Source organism: Pantherophis guttatus, chromosome 1, assembly GCF_059756535.1.
Source record: "Pantherophis guttatus breed Tessera chromosome 1, ASM5975653v1, whole genome shotgun sequence".
NCBI lineage: Eukaryota > Metazoa > Chordata > Lepidosauria > Squamata > Colubridae > Pantherophis > Pantherophis guttatus.
The window spans coordinates 90,668,553-90,687,625 of NC_142063.1; the positions used below are offsets into that span (position 1 = coordinate 90,668,553).

General features: G+C 37.2%; 1 protein-coding gene across 4 annotated transcripts in view; it reads left to right on the plus strand.

The window, feature by feature from the left end:
• ANO3 (anoctamin 3) overlaps window positions 1-19,073 on the plus strand; it is a 231,745-nt gene that overhangs the window by 136,618 nt on the left and 76,054 nt on the right. The gene's annotated exons all lie outside the window — the stretch shown is intronic.

Sequence of the window (19,073 nt, forward strand, 5' to 3'; positions counted from 1 at the left end):
GCCACAGCCCAGGCTGGCCAAGCACTGATCTAAAACTTGGTGATGGCCATCTGGGCTGGAACACAGTCAGCCTTAGATCTGTGGGGTCACCCTGGAGCCAGAAAGGAGCTGCTCCTGCCCCTGAGCATGTGCTGGAGACAATGGATCCACCCACCCAGGCCACCCTATGCACACCCAAAGTGAGCGATGTCGAGCTGGCCACTCCCACGCAGGTGGCTGTGACTACCCGGCCAAAGTAACCCCAGCCCCCCGAGGTCAGCCACAACCCTCATGCAGCCCTCAATGAAATTGAGTTTGACACCCCTGATCTAAAGAATAGATTATTATAAATGTAATCCATGTAAACAAGAGCTACTTTGGTCCAGTGACTAAGACAACAAGCTATCTACTGAACCCAGTGGATTGAGAGTTCTAGTCACACCTTAGGCTTGAAAGCCAGCTGGGTCAATCTGGGCCAGTCATTCTCAACCACATTAGAATCAGGCAACAAGTTGGTTAGTCAATTCCTGTTACAACCAATGTTACTTGTGGGGAAATGCTAGGAAGAAAAAATGTAATCCATACAAACAACAAAGCCAAAACAGATGAATCAAAAGGCAAAGTTACACTATATTTGGAGTCGGATCATAAGAATGCAGTGGACAAGGCAGTAATAGAGCAATAATTACTGAAATGGGAAGAGCTATAATCTGCAGAGTCATGCTAAGTTATGTTAGGGAAGGGTCTGTGGTATTTTAATTGCTGGAGACTAATGTGATATAAATTTGAAAATGCAATGGGAAAACATGTATTTGTTTTATAGTCATTACAATTAAACAAAATTGAGTCAAAGTTCCTCCCACTCCATTTAAGCATTATTTTAGAAAGCTTGCTATTTTATTCAATAAAAAATAGTTCCCAAATTATTCGACATGTAATCATCTGTATAATTCCATATGTGACATATGGACATAAAATGTCCCCCTTGAGTTTGTTTTTCATTCAGAGTGAAAGTGATAAAACTGCAAAGTCAATTGAAGGAAGATATTTGTCTCTTTTCTGGCATCTATTTTTCTAATCAAAATTGCTCTTAAGGGATGCTTTTGATCCCACTAACAAATGAAAGAAAAGTATGGGTTTTTTTCCCCCACCACAGAAAGGAAAATCCAGATCTGTAAAAATATGGGGCATTTTATCTTGCACGTGAGTGGGTTGGTCGTTCAGAAATCCATTACAAATCTCTAGCCTGTTATACAGTACTTGCAGAATCACCTAACATATGGGGTCTTTGAATGGTGCATGTTCCATAATTTTCATTCTGTTCTCCTGGAATAACAAATATATCCCCTGACACTACATGAAACAAACAGAAAATGAATTGTTAGCACCCACCCTCTCCATGTTTTTAGTCCTTTCTGTATACATTTGTCTGGCCATCTGTTGGTAGGCTTCATGAGGAGATTTAGGATTATCTCAGTGAAAAGATTGTGTGATAGAGATAAAATCCTCATTGGCAAAGAGCAGAGGCAGTGAAATGTGATTAAATACATTCCATTTCCCTGAAGTGTTCCTTTTCCTTCTAACTTGTTACTCATGCTGCCCTTTCTCAAACCTTGGAGAAGCTGTGTTGTTGGAGAAGCTGTGAGGGTATGAAAAACAGATCAAAGGGAAACAACATTTGTTTACTTTCTACATGAAACTGCTGTGAGAGGTCATCCATTGGCACAAGGTTAAGTATCATCAGTATGCACATAATACTCAGTTGTATATCTGTGCCAATGTTATTATATATTTGGCCAGTTAAAAGATGCTGCCTTGGTTCTTTCCCAGGGTATGGAGGATGTGGGATTTAGATCAGTGGTGGGTTCCTCCCGGTTTGGTCCGGTTCGGCCGAGCCGGTAGCGGTGACGATATGACATCACCGAACTGGTTCTCCCCCCTGCCCTCCCACGTACGTTATTCTTACCTTTTATTTGGTCCCACCCCCAATCTATTGCTGCCTCCTGAGTCCCAGCTGATGACTAGAAGGAAAAAAACTGTTTAAACTCTTGCCGCGGGGCTTCAAAGGGCCGTCCTACAGCTGATCAGTGTTAAAAGCAAACAAATGAGTCGGGTCGTAAGTGTGAGGACTGGTCGTAAATGCGAGGACCTTCCAGAAATGACTCTGACCAGCTAGCCACGCCCACCTAGTCACATGACCTCCAAGCCACACCCACAAAATAAGCCACGCCCACAGAACCGGTAGTAAAAAAATTTAGAACCCACCCCGATTTAGATGATGAAGAATAAGCTCAAGAATAAGGCTGAGTCACTGTGTGGTTTGGGTCCCCCTGCAAATCCAGATATGAGGATTTTTCCATCTTTCATTCTGGATGGGGCTGTTTTGATTTTACGTAGTCAGGGCACACTGGTTCCTTATTTAAGCCTTTCTCCCAACCAGAATGTTTGTTCTTCCATAAACAAATTATTATTGGCAGTCTTCCTGCTTTGACAATACCATTCCTTATTTTTCAGTTTAAAATCCCAGCTAGCTATGATAATGAAAAATGTGCACATTTTTGCAATCAGATGCTTTTCCAACATTGTGGGTCATGATGTTTGTATGTGCAGAGACTCACTGTTATTCACACTATACTTTATCTTTTGCTGATGTTTAAATACCAAAGTGTTAAGAGGAGAGGCAGTAGTTTAAAAAATATGAGAAAAGACGTACAGCACATCATGATTCCATTCTGAAATCTACATATTTAGTAATTCATATCTCTCCTCTTTGATGTTACTCCTACACACTTATTCCTACATACCTTGAGTTATGAAATAGCTTAAAGTTAAAGGTGGAAAGCCACTAATATCAAATAGCAGGTGGTATGCTATTTCTTTTCAATACAGTAGCTACTATGCTATTTCAAAGCCAGCCAAAAAGGAATGCAGGTATCACTATAGAAAATCAAGCTGCATGTTAATGGTGCAGTTCTATACTTAGATATAGATGGAGCATTGAGTTCATTTATGTGTGTATAGAATTTCAGCTATAAAAGCTGCAAAGGAATGCAGTAGGGCGCATAGGCATTAACATTATAGGGGCAATCAGTGGCTAAGAGAGAAATTTCATTCCCCTTTCTATTATCCATGTACAGAAATCAAAACCCTATCACTGCTAAAGTCATTTCATAAACTTTCATTAGAGATTCATTTCTGTAGCAACAATGGATAACATTCTGCACTCTTTGCCTTAATCAACAAAAAAACATAAAGTAATCTGAAGAGGATTCTTCCCTTTACTGCCCAAAATATATTTGATAGACTGCGTTTGTACAAATCATTAACAATCACATTATCATCATCATCCTTAATGCATTATATGAACCCAGCCTGTGAAGTTAATTTATAGCTAATGTATTGTGCAAATCTAGAATTTTGTCTTAATTGAGAAATTTGTAGTTCAGTTAAGTATGAGCAAGCATGTTATGCAAACAAATAATATCATACCAGTTTTATAAGTATCAGTAGTAGCTTTTATCAGAGTTTCTAGCAAAAATCAAATCCAGAAGCATACAAGGATAACTGATTCAGCTGGATTCATTAATTTCTTTATATACATAATAACAGATGAAGTAAATTTTACAATACCAATAGTTGATTCTTCAACGTGGTAGAAGTTACAGGCAAAACACAAGGCAGGAGAGAACAATTAGTTTCATTTCAGCAGAGCAGACAAGTTTGTACAGACTGCTTAGTTTCAGTTTCAATTCTCTGCACAGACTCAGAAGCTGCAGACTAAGACACACCCTGGCTCCAGTCTGTCTCAGCTCCCAATTTGCTGACTTAGTTGCTATGCCTATTCATTGGCTGACCTTGTTACCATGTCTCTGAAAGTTCATGAAAAATCTGACAGCTTTCTGCTATGAGTCTTGGTATCTGTGCTTTCCTGAACTCCCAGTACAGATAGTCCCTGACTTATGGCCAACATTTCTATTGCTAAGCAAGGTGGTTGTTAAATAAGTATGCCCAATTTTACAACCCGTTTGCCACTATTGTTAAGCAGGGTGGATTTGATTTAAATCAAACTGATTTAAATCAAACTGATTTAAATCACGATTTAAATCACTAGTCAGTAAGGCTTGATTTAAATCATAGTTTTCTACATAAAGACTAATTCTTGCTGGTATAACTTTAATATGCAAGTAGATGAAGATTTTTAGAATAACAACTTTTCATATTAGTTTTTTTATCCCCAGTTTAATAGGTTAATCATTCATATTTGGACAACTGTTCTGTTGTACTTAGGAAGGAGAAAAATAATCATTACCTTAATAATAATAATTTAAATAGATTTATTCAACTGAAACAATAACATTACAGCATATGTTATTTGCTTAAACAAACATCCATGTTTGTTAACTAATTTGGCTAAACAAAATATATATATTTTAAGAAACATGGACTGTCAGCCCAGTCTACACATGAAAAACTTAAATACTGTCCTCTGTATCTCACTCATCATCTTCATCTTCTTTTTTGTTCATAATCTGGAAAAGAAAAACAAGCTTTCCTGCTTTATCGGGTCCCAAACGATTTCTCAATTTAGAATGAATGAGTCCAAAGGAAGAGAATATTCTTTCAACGCCTGCAGAAGAAGCTACTACTGTTAAAAGTGAAATCATTACTTGAACAGTCTCTAAATCCAAGTGCTTAAGTGACTTCCACCAGTTCACTGGTGTGACTTTCTTTAAAATATCTTCAGCAAACATATATTTCTTGAATGGTTCCCCCTTAGCTTTGAAGTTTATTATAGTTGGCATTACAGATGGATGATTGCTGGATACCCATGTCATAGCTAACTCCTCTTCCTCAGCACTTAAGTTTTGACCCTGATACTGGATATTGACAATATTTGCCAAAAAATGAGCTGGAGACAGTACTTGTCCCATTCGTTTTTTTAATGCTTGTAATTTAATTCTGTCCATGTGTAGTTCTGTTTTTAAGTATTCACTCAGTTCCTTCCAAATTTTAACAGCATCAGCAATAAAACAGCTATTTTTCTGTATTTTGTTTAAAGCTTCAGAGATGGGTTTCAGGATGCTCAATATATGTTCAACATTTCTCTTAAACCCAATGTTGAGGATTTTGACCGTGACAGTGCCATCTATTTTATCTCGATTTTCTTCACAAACTGTCATCAGAATAGGCCAGTTCTTGATATACTGCTCAAAACAGTCCACCACAGAGTTCCTTCTAACATCTTGTGGGAGTGTTAGCTTGGTTCCACCCATCCTTTTCAGAGCTGCTGCAGCAAAATGATTGTTACAGAAGTATTTAGCAATTTCAACAACATTAGTCTTTATTTTTGGAACATTTAAATCTTTGGCTAAGAGGTGCAGCAAATGAGCATTGCAACCATATGTTATTAGCTTTGTATTCCCTTCCTGCTCTTCTAAATTTCTTCTCACCTTGGATTTGCAGCATTGTCTGTGACCAAACTGCGTACTAGACATTTGAATTTTTGTTCACATGTTATTATAGCTTTTACTGCCACTTCTTGAAAGTATTCTGCTGTGTGTGCATTTCCTGACGTATCAATTGTTTGTGCAAGGAAGACTTTCCCTTCTGTTGTTATACAAGCACATACAATAGGATCATTGTGGACATTACTCCACCCATCAATACTTAGGTTAACAATTCTATCCTCCAGAGCTGTTGCACATTGCTCCATTTCTCTGCCATATACTTTATCCAGCAGTTTCCCTGCAACATCTGCTCTGCTGGGTGGACTGTATCCTGGTCTCAGTGACTGAACCATATTAATGAAATGTGGGTTCTCAGTCAGATGGAAAGAAGAGTTCGTTGCATAAACAAACTGGGCAATTTTTTCATCAATTAAATCTTTTTCTAATCTGCTAGTTTTTATCACAAACTTATCTATGGTGGTTCCAGGAGGGAAGGGTTTTTTCTTTCTTTTAGGTGATAGTGATATGTGGCTGTGGGTGTCTGATGATGATGATGCTAATGAAGCACTATCCTGGATGGATAACTCTGAAACTGTAGAACAGGAGGAAGGTGATCTTGAAGGTAGATAGTTTCCAGAATCCATGAATTCCCATAAACAAAAAAGTCAATGCTGTTATTTTATTGTTTATACAATTTCTGCTTATTGTACACAGCACTGCCCCAAAAGGAATATTTGCTTTTCTTCATAATAGTACCAAATGACAGTAACATGCAGTAATAATAAGAAATATAATTTTGCTCAAACATGACAGTTCAAGGCAGTCTTTAGAAATATGATTCAATAAAAATGTTTACCAACCTAAAGATCCTGCCTGTTCAAATGTGTTTCTTTGACCATCTTCATCACAGCACTTCTCATGATGTTGCCTCATTCGGGCCACCAGGCCTTGCATTTCTTTGTTGCAGTGTTTGCAGTTTGCACGCATGCCTGCCTTACCGATAGGTAAAGGAACTTCCTTAAAATATTGCCAAACTGGGTCTCTTTTATGGCCTGCTGCCATTATAGGTTTTTTCCTCCAAGGAAAAAATGTGATAAACCTCAGGTCATACACACAAAAAGATCCAAAGACTTGTCTGTCTATGGCTGTGCAGTATTGTGCTCAGAAAGTTTCACTTTCATTTTGTACTGCTTGTCTGATTGCCCCTTCCTCCTCACACTTAACTTCACTTTCTTCTTGTGCAGATCTATTCCACTCCAAACAATCAGAAAAATATTGTTTCTATTCTATTCACTGAACTTCTTGAAACTTAGCACTGAAGGGGTTGATTCTGTATTCATAGGTTTGTAGAACAAAAGGATTAAGGTCTTTTTCTCAACTCTGTTCATGTTATAACATTTTTGCTGTGAAGAAGAGGCATGTGATCTCTGCTGAGTCAAATTCAGTTTTGAGAACTGCAAAAGTAAACCAAGCATCTGTGATAATATCTTGTAGGCAGAGAAACTGCCCAATAATCTTACAAAAACCTCTGGAAGAGCATGACATTGTGAATGGATTAATGGAATTTATTTACCAAAAAAATTAAACATATACAGCCTTATTCTACATAATTAAAAGACTAATCTTTATTTCATGATGGAATAACCTTTGGATGGTAATATATTTTCCTCAAAAAGCATTTTATTTAAAAAAATCCAATTTAAATAAAAAAAAAATCTGATTTTTTTGATTTTTTTAAAAAAATCATTGATTTTTAGCCACCCTGTTGTTAAGTGAATCACATGCCTGTTAACTGAAACTGGCTTCACCCATTGACTTTGCTTGTCAGAAGCTGGCTGGGAAGTTCGTAAATGGTGATCACGTCACCCGAGGATGCTGCAGCTGTCATAAATATATGCGGGTTGCCAGGTGCCCAAATTTTGATCACATGACCATGAGGATGCAGTGACAGCCATAAGTGTGAGTCCTTTTTTCAGTGCCATTGTATTTGGCACTAAAACACAACCATTGAAATCAAATGGCTGTAGGTTGAAGATTACCTAGTATACAGTAGTGGCCAAAATTCTGGAAATTTTTTGGGAAAAGTGTATTTTTGACGTTTGATGACTAATAACACCACTTTTTTTTTTTTTTTTTTTTTTTGGAGCTTCAAGATAATCATATTCCACTGCTGGAATGGCCTGGAAATAGCCCAGACCTTAACCCATTTGAAAATCTATGGAGCTGACTATAGAAACTTGTTAGTCAGAAGCGACCCAGCAATAAAATCCAGTTAATAGAAGCAATCGTTCAATCTTGGTTTCACATTATAACAGCTGCAGAACTAAAAGACTTGGTTCACTCCATGGGAAGACGTCACTAAATTCAGGGAAATTCATGCTAAAGGTTACCCAATTAAGTATTAACTGAGGTGATAATTTTTGTATATCTCGTTTTTTCTGTGTTTCACTTTTCTTCTTTATACTGTAACTGCTATTCTAATAGCAAATCCTTCATAAAAGTTATTGCATTACATTCTTGATCAAATTATCTTTCCATTGATATATAATTTGATGGTACTACTCCAAAAAAAGTGGTGTTATTAGCTAGTTTCAGAAAATACACTTTTCCCAAAAGGTTTCCACAATGTTGGCCACCACTGCAACCTTCTGTGGACCTTCTCTACTGCAAATAAATATGCACTAATATTATCCATGAAGGACTTCAGATTGGTAAGAGAAATAAAATGGTGCCTCTGCCATAAGTTCTTCTTCCAGAAGTAGATCACATATCACTACTGGCAGACCTGCTGATGAAGCCAAGTCTCTGAATATTTGCAGGCAATGTTTTATATCTTCACAGAATATCATACATCAACACTGTTGTGATAAACTGCTGAATTGAAAGATGATTTATTGCTAGGAGAACTGCCACAATTCATCACATCCTATAATATTTTGTACAGTACTCCATTCTTTGAAAGTCTATTGAATAGTGATGTTTTGGAAGACATCTTCCTGAGTCAGCAGAGGCTCTAGATTCTAGTATGGTTTTCAGTCAGACCTGAAGTGTTGCATTAAGTGTGATGTATGTTCCCAGTTCATTGAGCTCAGAATAAATGGTTGTAGATTGTTATACGATTTGTAACAGGTTGTAAAAGTCCAGACTAATGTGGAAAATGCCAACTCCCCTGTGATATTTAGTGCTTATATTTATAATCATTTTTTCAGCTCAGCACTTAAAAATGAAACATGTTTATATTTTTAATTGATCTGCTTTTACTAATATATATAATTAATTAATCTCCAGAAGCTAAACAGGGTCAGTTCTGGTGAGTAAACGAATGGGAGCTAATCAGGAAATCCAACTGAAAAATGTAAGCCCCACCCTGCCAAATTTGGTTTTGGGGGGAGAGAAAGAAGGTAATTAATTCTGTACTGTTTCAAAGACGATTAAGTAGACTTGGCTTCTTAAGTCACAGAAGTCAAGGTCAAATTGAATTATTTAGCAATAACATTTAAACTTATAAACCCCTCAACAGTGCTTTACAGCACTCTCTAAATGGTTTACAGAGTCAGCATATTGTCCCCAACAATCTGGATCCTCAGTTTACCTCAGAAGAATGAAAGGCTGAGTCAACCTTCAGTTGGTCAGGATCAAACTCCTGGCAGTGGTCAGAATTAGCATGCAATACTGCATTCTAAGCACTGCACCACCAGGCAGTATGTTTATTGCTAACATACTGTAATTAGTTTTTCTACCATTTTCATGGTACCACTATTACAGAAAGATAAGCTTTCAAATATGAATTCCCATTGACCTGACAGTTATTTGATTTTTTAAAAAAAATTGAGAAAGGCTTTTTCTTAAGCCATTTCAGAAAAATGCCTTATGTCTTTGATATAGTTGGACTCAATATATTAAAATTTTAATCTTGGCTTAAATACTTTTGAGTCTTCAAATGGTACAAACATTTGAATATGAAATCTGCTTTCTTTAAAAATATCAAACATCTTGAGGTGTGACATTTGATACATCATTTCAGTTTTTAATTTTAATCAAATAGTTGGCAAGAGATGTTTTCCATTACAAGTGAATTTGCTCATCAGTCCTTTAAATAATAGTCATACTGAATGTTTTTAGCCTCACGAAGCAGCTTCCACCTGTACATTCTCAGCTTACTCATTTTCTTAGGTATAATAATTAATTATCACATTTTGCCTTGAATGCTTTCAACATCCACCAAAATAACTGATGGTTGTCATATCAGATGTGACTTATTAGTCCATATTTCAGCACGTGATATAATATAATTCACATGGTTGTGAGGACCAGACCGTTACTTAGCATTTTGAGGTACTACATCCTTTCAAAGGGTCTGTAAAGCTACTTTGAAAGTCATCCTTACATCATGTTCAGTCTCATAAAACACAGTTGCAGGGTGGTTTCAACACCCAAATGTTTCCTCTTGGTTACATAACTAACTAGGCTTTCATTAATAGTTAACTATTTTAGCCATTGTTAATGTATAGAAATCTGAAGTGTGCAAGTGACAATAAGTACCGTATATCGACAAGTTTAGCAAAAATTCCAATATGTAAAGAAAATGAATATATGAAAAACCTTTGAAAATCTTGAGTGAAAAAATAGAAAGACAGTTTGATCTTCACAGGATGTCACTTAACTCATTTTAAAAATCTATCTATCTATCTATCTATCTATCTATCTATCTATCTATCTATCTATCTATCTATCTATCTATCTATCAAATGTATATAGCCACCATCTTACAAACAACTCTGAGTGGTGTACAACAAAGCTAGCAGTAAATAAATAAATACTAAACAATCATAATAGTTATTATTAAAACATTTAAAATTATAAAAACAAAACTAAAAAGAAGGAATAGTAGGTTATGAGATATTAATAATAATGGAGCCACTTTAATAATTCTCCAGTCCCTTAAAGTACCAGGCCTGATAACACAACCAGGTTTTGAGGGACTTTCAGAAAGTCAAAAGTGGTAGATCCAGGTTCAGTTTGGGTGGAGAGATGACATTCCATAGAGATGGTGCCACAGCAGAGAAAGTGTGCCGCCTAGTGGTACCTGTTCTCTCTGCTGGATCTGATGGGACAGGCAGATGTAAATGGAGTGGTCATCCCTCAGATAATTCTTCTTGGTGACAAAGTTCAGAACCAAACAAATATATGTTATTTCTAACTAAGTTACCCCTTCTTGGAATATGGAGATTACATTTGATTTGTTAAACAATGCCAGTTAAATGAGTGATGGTCTATTACCAATTTAGTGTAAAGTATCATGAAGTTGATGCTTTACACTAGATTAGTTAGGTAGCATTTTTGGGAGAAGGCTCAATTTAAAGAATGTTTCAAATTTTTACCTTACTTTGTCCACCCCCGTGATACCTATGATATGTGAATAAGTGTATGATATGTGAATATTTATGTACAAAACGGAAAATTAAAGACAAAATAGAAGTGAAATGTTAAAATGACAACTATGTTGTCAGTTCTGCCCCAAATATGTCCTGGCAACACTTTATTAGATCAGCTGGTTTCCTGCAGGAAAGCTGCTAGAATTAAGGATGAACAACCCTGGGAACATGGATCTTCATCTAGATAATGATTCTATTTCTGCAGAAAGCATCAATGCAATATTTTATCTTTTCTTGCATATCTGATAATATGTTGTAAGTATTCTTCATGTTTCAGAATTTATTTGGTGAATGTAGACAGTATTTTCTTTGTATTCTGCATACCAAGGTTCTAGAAATAAGATTCACCATAGCTAAAGATACATGGCGTGCTTTCTGCATTGTGGAATCAAACAACACCTTTGTCTGATACAGCTGCCTGAAAGGGTACAATGTGCATCCAGCAAGCTTATTCAAGGGGTGTAGCATCTCTATTTCAAAAGGGTCATTTTGAGGTACTCTTCCTTACTCAAAAGGATTAGATTGCATAATATTTTTTTGATTTTGTGTGGATGTTTTTGAGCTCTAGCTGAAATGAGCTCAAACCATTTAATAATTTATTCAAAAGGCTATTCAAATATATACATAGCAAATTACTTTGGAATTGGTTACTAAGAACCCTATTAGAATAAAATCCTCTCTCACAAAAGCAGAAGGCTGTGTTAATGATTGAAGGTACTGGGTAGAATTTAGAAATGGGTATATTATACCTCTATAGAAAGTCCAAACTTTTGTCTTTAACTATTATTACCTATATAAATAAATAATGCATTTGAAGTAAAGAAATATAGAAACATAGACAACTGATGGCAGAAAAAGACCATCAAATGTGTCCTTTGAGGGTTTTGTTTGTTTGTATGCTTATTGTTTTCTATTTAATTCAGGCATTAATTATTATTTTTACTTATTTATATTTTATTTTAAATTTTTGTTGGATGATGGACATGTGTTTAGCCCAAGCATGTTTAAACTCAGTTACTGATGAGAATAGCTTTCCTTTATGACTCATGGTGGCTCAGTGGTTAGAATGAAGTATTGCAGGCTAATTTTTGTGACTGCCAATTGCCAGCAGTTCGATTTTCACCAGCTCAAGATTGACTCAGTCTTCCATGCCTTGGTAAAGATCGGTAAAATGAAGACCCAGATTGTTGGGGCAAAATGCTGACTCTGTAAACCGAGGGAAAGAGGGCTGTAAGGTACAGTCAAAGTGCTGTTGCTAAATGCTTTTCCTGAAATTTTGAAATGATCTACTTGAGTTTTGTCTATGTTTCATCAAGCCTCTTGATAGTGAGATGCTGAATTATACATTTCCTAGACTAAGTCTTATAGACATGAAGACAAATGTGAATTGTTTTGGAGTGCTCAGTCTGTAATAAAACCTCTACAAGTTATCAAAGCTGACCTTACTTTTTTTTAAAAAAAATATCCTCTTGAATTCTTTGGATTATAAGGAGGTATGATCAAACAATACTCTGTTTTCTGTAAAGTTCTGTCCAGCATTTTTTATATTTGGGCTTTGGAAAGGTTTCAGAGGAAGAGCTGACAGGAAGAAATTTATTTGATTAATGTCTTCTATCTTCCCTTGAGTGTGTATCATTGCAATTTAATATGGTTTCCTCTCAGTTTGAAACATAGATTAAAAGGTAATATGATTATTATTTCTGTTTAAAGCAACAGTGTTCCTGGATGAAGGAAAAGAGCCTTTGTCTGCCAGAGAAGCATGGCTTCTATACTTTTGCCTTTGCTCATATATCTTAAAGTATCTTATTAAATGAGACTTAATTTATCATTTTTTTGCAGTTCAAGAATGCATCAAACCAGATTAAACTGGATAAGAGAAATGAGTTTTGTCTAATTTGAGAACGGATTTATTAATTTGTTAGCAAAGATCTGCATTCAATGATTTGCAAGATAGTCCCCTCCCCTCACCATGTCCACTTTTCCATAGAATATAAGATTTCTTCATTAAGAGAAAATTAATCTGACTTTGTAAACAGAGTACTATTTACAGTGCTGCCCACAGTCACATTGTAGGGGACATGGGCAGCACAAAATAATAATAAATAAATAAACAGTGGTCAAAAAGCTACCAACAAGAAGCGGTTAAAGATTTTCACAAAAGGTTTTTAAAGGTTTTCGGATAAGAGAAATGGCTGGGTTAGCCTCTCATACAAAACCATATTATAGTTTGCTTTTGGCTTAGTGTGATGCCTGAGACCTGCCAGGATGTTTTGGTAAACCATTGTTTTAGCAGTTTAGTGTTAAATGTGATCAGGTCACCGTGGCTTCTTCAACAAAGCATGATTATGATTCATGTCTCATGAAATAATACAATAATTGATCGACAACTGATAAAATACTTTATCAGACCGATCCACTGATGGGTAAAATTGGGAAAGAGGAGGTTTGCAAATCAAATCATATTTTTGGTCGTACCACTTGACAACATAATTTGTATTGTGAAAGGAACAATCTTAGCAAGAATGTAGAATCTTACTGTCAAAGGGTCAGTGGGATCTTTTGATTATGCTACTGGCCGTGAACTTAACTGAGATTTATGCTTAGCAATTACCCTTTTTCTTTTTTTACAAAATGTGACACAATAATATATTAGCATAGGTTTTCTATATTTTATTGAAAGCAATAGTGAGGAATGTCAGCATGAGATGTCATTTCCAGCATTTTGTCTCATGCAGAGTTTTATATGTTATCCTGGGCAATACCCTCTGCTGGACAAAATGTGCCACAACAATCACATTTAAAACAATAGCACTCCCCTCTTGTCACCTGTAGGCTCTGTAGTTTCTCATTAATGAAGGATTTGCCATGATAGTCATATATCTACACCAGACAATTCCCCCCCCCTTATTTTTTTACAATAGAGCCTATTTTCAAGTGATACTGAATATCAGTCACACTGAAATAAAATCAATTGTGAATTAATGGTAGATTTGGGAATAAAATTGAAAACAGTTCTTCTTAGGGAACAGTTGAAATGTAGATAAAACCAAACAGTGCTCTAATGGGATTCCAAAAGAGGCAAAAATAACTGAATGGCATTTCATTGTAGGATCCACTTCCTGCCAACTTTCAGGAAGCCTTAAGTCCATATCTCTGATTATTTACAAAAAGTGTTAACTTGATTTAGTCTAAGCCAAAACAGTCAAAGCTTGATTCAAAGGGCAAGGCAAACATATGGCCAGCATGAAGCAGAGGATTAAAGATTCCAAAAAACAAACCCCACATGGCATCCAGGATTGGAAGAGCCAGTGGTGGGATTGAGCCAGTTCTCACTACTTCGGCAGAACCGGTTGTTAACTTTCTGAGCAGTTTGGCAAACTGGTTGTTGGAAGAAATCATTAGGGCAGGGAACCAGTTATTAAATTACTTGAATCCCACCACTGGGAAGAACAATGTAGAAAGATACACCTAGCAAAACAGGACATTCGGGATCAAATGTGTCAAGATCTGATGTACATGAAAATGGATTCTTTCAGCATTAAATCCCTTTGTGTAAAGTCATTAGTAAACATGTTCTCAGCCTCTGTTAATTCACAGCCAGTACCTAACAGATCTGATTGCAAATAATTGACACATCAAGGGCATATGCTACTAAGAAGCAGTGCTCTTTCCACAGCATGGTGGCAAAAATCCACTCCTGCTCCTTTCTGTCTTCTGGCTCTCTACCCAGAGCTGATGTTCTCCTTGTGGGCTGAGCAGTGTAGCTACCCTGTTTCCCCCAAAATAAGACATCCCCTGATAATAAGCCCAATCGGGCTTTTGAGCGCATGGCAATAAAGCCAAGCGCTTATTTCAGGGTTCAAAAAAATATAAGACAGGGTCTTATTTTCGGGGAAACATGGTAGTATGAGTGAGGTAAGAGGTAAATCTATCTTAAGTAACTTATTTCTGATCCTCAGTTATCCGTATCAACACTGTTAGAGACTCGGACTCACTCAGAGATGGGCTTCACATACTGTAACAACCGGTTCGCCCAGCACCAGAAATGTGAGCATGCATGCGCCAGCCACAAATGTGTGCATCGTCACAAAACATGGCAATTCACACACACGCACCATCCACACATGTGTACGACATCAAACAACATGGCAATTCGCTCGTGCGCGCCATCCACATGTGCTTGTGGTGTCAAAAACACAGTGATATAGGGCAGGATTGCGCCCAGGTGGGTGGGCAGGGGCAGGGACAGGTCGCCACTAGTGGTTCACCTGAACCGGTCCAAACCGGCTGAATCCCACCTCTAGACTCACTGCAAGGATAAGACTAGGAGTTGATCCCTTTTCCTCTTCATCCAGAGAGGAAACAAACCTTCCCCAGAATGTGTCAGCCCTTCAAGGAAACCCTTGTCCTTGGAACTAAAATTAGTCTGGAACTATTGAAAGAGTCTTCAGTAATAACATTTTGGAACCTGGGTTGAGGTTTTTTCCTCCCTCTCCTATTCTAATGTAGTGTTGCATAACCTTAGCAAATTAAAGAAGTTTGGATTTCAGTTCCCAGAATTCTCCAGCCAGCTATGCTGGCTGGGGAATTCTAGGAGTTGAAGTTCTTTCATCTTAAAGCTGCCAAGGATAAGAAACACAGTTCTAATGATTTAGGGAGGAATCTGAGATTCTTTTTCAAGCTTTTTGTATTTCCTAGGCTTAATTCATATCTGACTAACCTCTCCAAGTTCATCTCTGATTCTCAAAGGTTATGGCACAGATTGTTGGTGTTTAATTCTGCTCTGCAAGGAATATGCTGAAAGAAACTCGTAAAAGCCCCTTGTTATTGGAAGGGGGAATTATCTAAGCTGTCAGGGTAATGATGATTTAATAGCTGACCAGCTGCTGTAATGTTGTAGTACTGTAACCATGATGCAATGGTAGCAATGAGTCAGCAGGGCTATTTGACTGTTACCCCTTTAAAAGGCTGTAATATAAGAAAGGGCATATCTCTCTCTCCGTGTGTGCTATAGTTGATGATTGATTGCCTGATTTTGCCTAGTACGTGTATGTATATATTCCTTGTAGATAAACCACTATTTGAAAGACAAACCTGTTTACTGTATTTTGCTCCTGGGTTGTCTCAAAATAGTCACAATGTGTACATGCTGACATAAGTCCTTGTTAAATTAATTTGTTTGCTAATTATTCTCTTGCCATCTCCCTTCAAGGTAGCAGAACACCTGTTGTTTTAGTATGCTTGACTCATACCCACTAACACTTCCCATGCCAAAGCAAGCTTGATGTTATGATTTCTCTTGGCAAAGTCAAGAATCCAGAAATTGCATCATTTCATATTTTTTATTATTATTATTCCTTCAGTCAACAGGGTGGGAAGGGTCAACCTTTTGAAGAGACAAGCACTTCAGCAGTTATCTCAAGCAGTTATCTCAAGGTCAGACAGGCAGTTGTTATGCTGGTTGAAATGTTGTGGATGGATTGCTATTGCTGATTGCTTTTGTCAGGAAGACTTCTAAAATTATTTACAGGAGCCAAAAGCATTTTCTAATAAAATTAAACACACTGATTTTCCATAGTTTTCTTCCAAATTAAGATTGCCCCCCGAGTGACATAATGTTCAAAGACATGCTAAAATAGACTTCATCTACCTGCAAAATGTAAGAGAGAGAACATGGCAAAGTGTATGTCAAGACCCCATAAAGTTTGCAATACTGTTCCTTTTGATGAATCTTATCCATCCAGTTGCCCGCCTAAAAAACGTCTGGCCTTTGGCTTCCAAAAGATGGCCCACTCTTGATTAATATCATGACATGAATGAGCTGCAGCAGGCTCAATGTATAGATGAAACTGTTTGCATTTCTGGAAATATATATCACTTTTTTCCAGTCTTACTTTCTTGTCTTGTGTTGAGAGGTCAGTTAAGGTGATGAATAATTGACTGCAAAGATTACAGAAGAACAAGCTGAGCAGCACGTTCTTTTATTTCAAGCTGACTGGTAGAAAAGTGGAGAATAGAAGGGATAACTTTTATGATGATAGTTCTTTGCATTTCACCAAAGAAATGGGAAAACATCAGGACAACAAATGGCTACAATGAGCTTGGTGGAGTGCCAGCCAGCGAAGGAGCTATTATCCAATACATCTCCCTTTAGCCATGTTGGTGACAACACAGTCAGAAATAAAGCTTGATGCAGTGCAGTCTGGAACTTATTAATGCAGAATTGTGATCCATTCTATAAAAGGGACATTGGTTCTCATGAGGCAGCTTTAATTCCATATTTAAAAAGTTACCATTAAAAAAATAAAGTTGCTGAGGGAAGCTGGAATTCTGGGGACATCATAGACATATCTATGCAGCTTTCTTGGCAGCAGTATATACATTTGCCAGTGCTTTCTTTGATTTTGCAGTTTAGCTACAGTCCTAGTATTTCCTGGTAAATCACCTGCCTAACTAAGCCCAACCTTGCAGTATGTTTTATCTCCTAGAAGGTCGGAGAGGTGTCGTCACCTGAATTAATGCATTTTTAAATCATCAGAATCTATTGCCTGTGGTTCTCTGTTGTTTATTCAGAACACAGCTAAAGTAATACCCTGTTTCCCCCAGAATAAGACATCCCCTGATAATAAGTCCCATCGGGTTTTTGAGTGCATGGCAATAAGGCCAAGCGCTTATTTCAGGGTTCAAAAATATATAAGACAGGCTCTTATGTTCAGGAAAACACGGTCGTGGAACTGCAGACTGGTTGTAGAATATTAATTAATTCAAACTTCAAGTGCATAATTTTATCTTCAACCCGACACCTTCCAGGTCTGAACTTCTAGGAACTGCAATTCAAAATGTCTGGAGAGAACAAGAATAGGACAAGCTGCCAAAGACTAATAGTGACCTGATTCATTGTGTGGGTTCTAATGAGGTGAAGGAGCACCAAGAAGGAAATATTGAAGACTTATAGAATTCCCAAATTTGGGGAGTAGAATTACACTATCTCTCTCTCAATTTGTCCCATACATATCCTTTAGAAAAAGTCAAAATCAGGGGAAACAAAATGATATTGGGGTGATACAAAACAATTCATCAAGGATTGTGTGTTAACGGTGGCCATAGATTTCTGACTGAGTATAAGGGCAGGAGATAGATTCACTAATAAAGGGAAAATAGAGAATGGGATATTTATCAAGTAAATAAGTAAATAACCTGAAAGATGATAACTGACTAGCTGGAATCCCAACAAGAGCAAATCACTTATCCTGTTGTATATTTACATTTTCTGCTCTAGTACAAAAAGAGAGCTCAGGGATGGTGTATAATATTTATAGAGCTAATTATATTTTTCCCACATTTCCTCCATCCTGTTAAACATCAACTTTACTGATAACAGAATTATGGTATGTGCAACATAGTACCTGCTCGTGATTTCCACTTACCAAGAATATTACACTTTTCTGTCATTCTGAATCAGGTTTTTGTTTTTGTTTTAATTTGATTTATATGCCGCCCTTCTCCGGAGACTCAGGGCAGCTTACAATGCATTAAGCAATAGCCTTCATACTTTTGTATATACCTGCTTAGTAGGGCTTTCGCCCCCCCCCCACCCAAGCGGTGTTCTTTTTATACACCTAGGGGACACCTAGAAAGCTAGAAGGGATGTGGTGGCTCAGTGGCTAAGATGCTGAGCTTGTCGATCAAAAGGTTAGCAGTTCAGCAGTTCAAATCCCTACTGCCGTGTAATGGGGTGAGCTCCTGTTACTTGTCCCAGCTTCTGCCTATCTAGCAGTTCGAAAGCACATAAAAAATGCAAGTAGAAAAATAGGCATCACTTTTGGTGGGTAACAGCGTTCCGTGTGCCTTTGGCATTTAGTCATTTATTTATTAGTTAGACTTCTATACCGCTTCAAAGTGCTTTACAGCCCTCTCTAAGCGGTTTACAAAGTTAGCATATAGCATATTAACATATTGCATTAGCATATTGCCCCCAACAATCTGGGTCCTCATTTTACCTACCTCGGAAGGATGGAAGGATGGAAGGCTGAGTCAACCTTGCTGGCCACATGACCACGGGGATGTCTTCGGACAGCGCTGGCTCTTCGGCTTTTTTTTTTTTTAATTTTATTTATATGCCGCCCTTCTCCGGAGACTCAGTGCGGCTTACAATGCGTTAAGCAATAGCCTTCATACTTTTGTATATTTATACAAAGTCAGCTTATTGCCC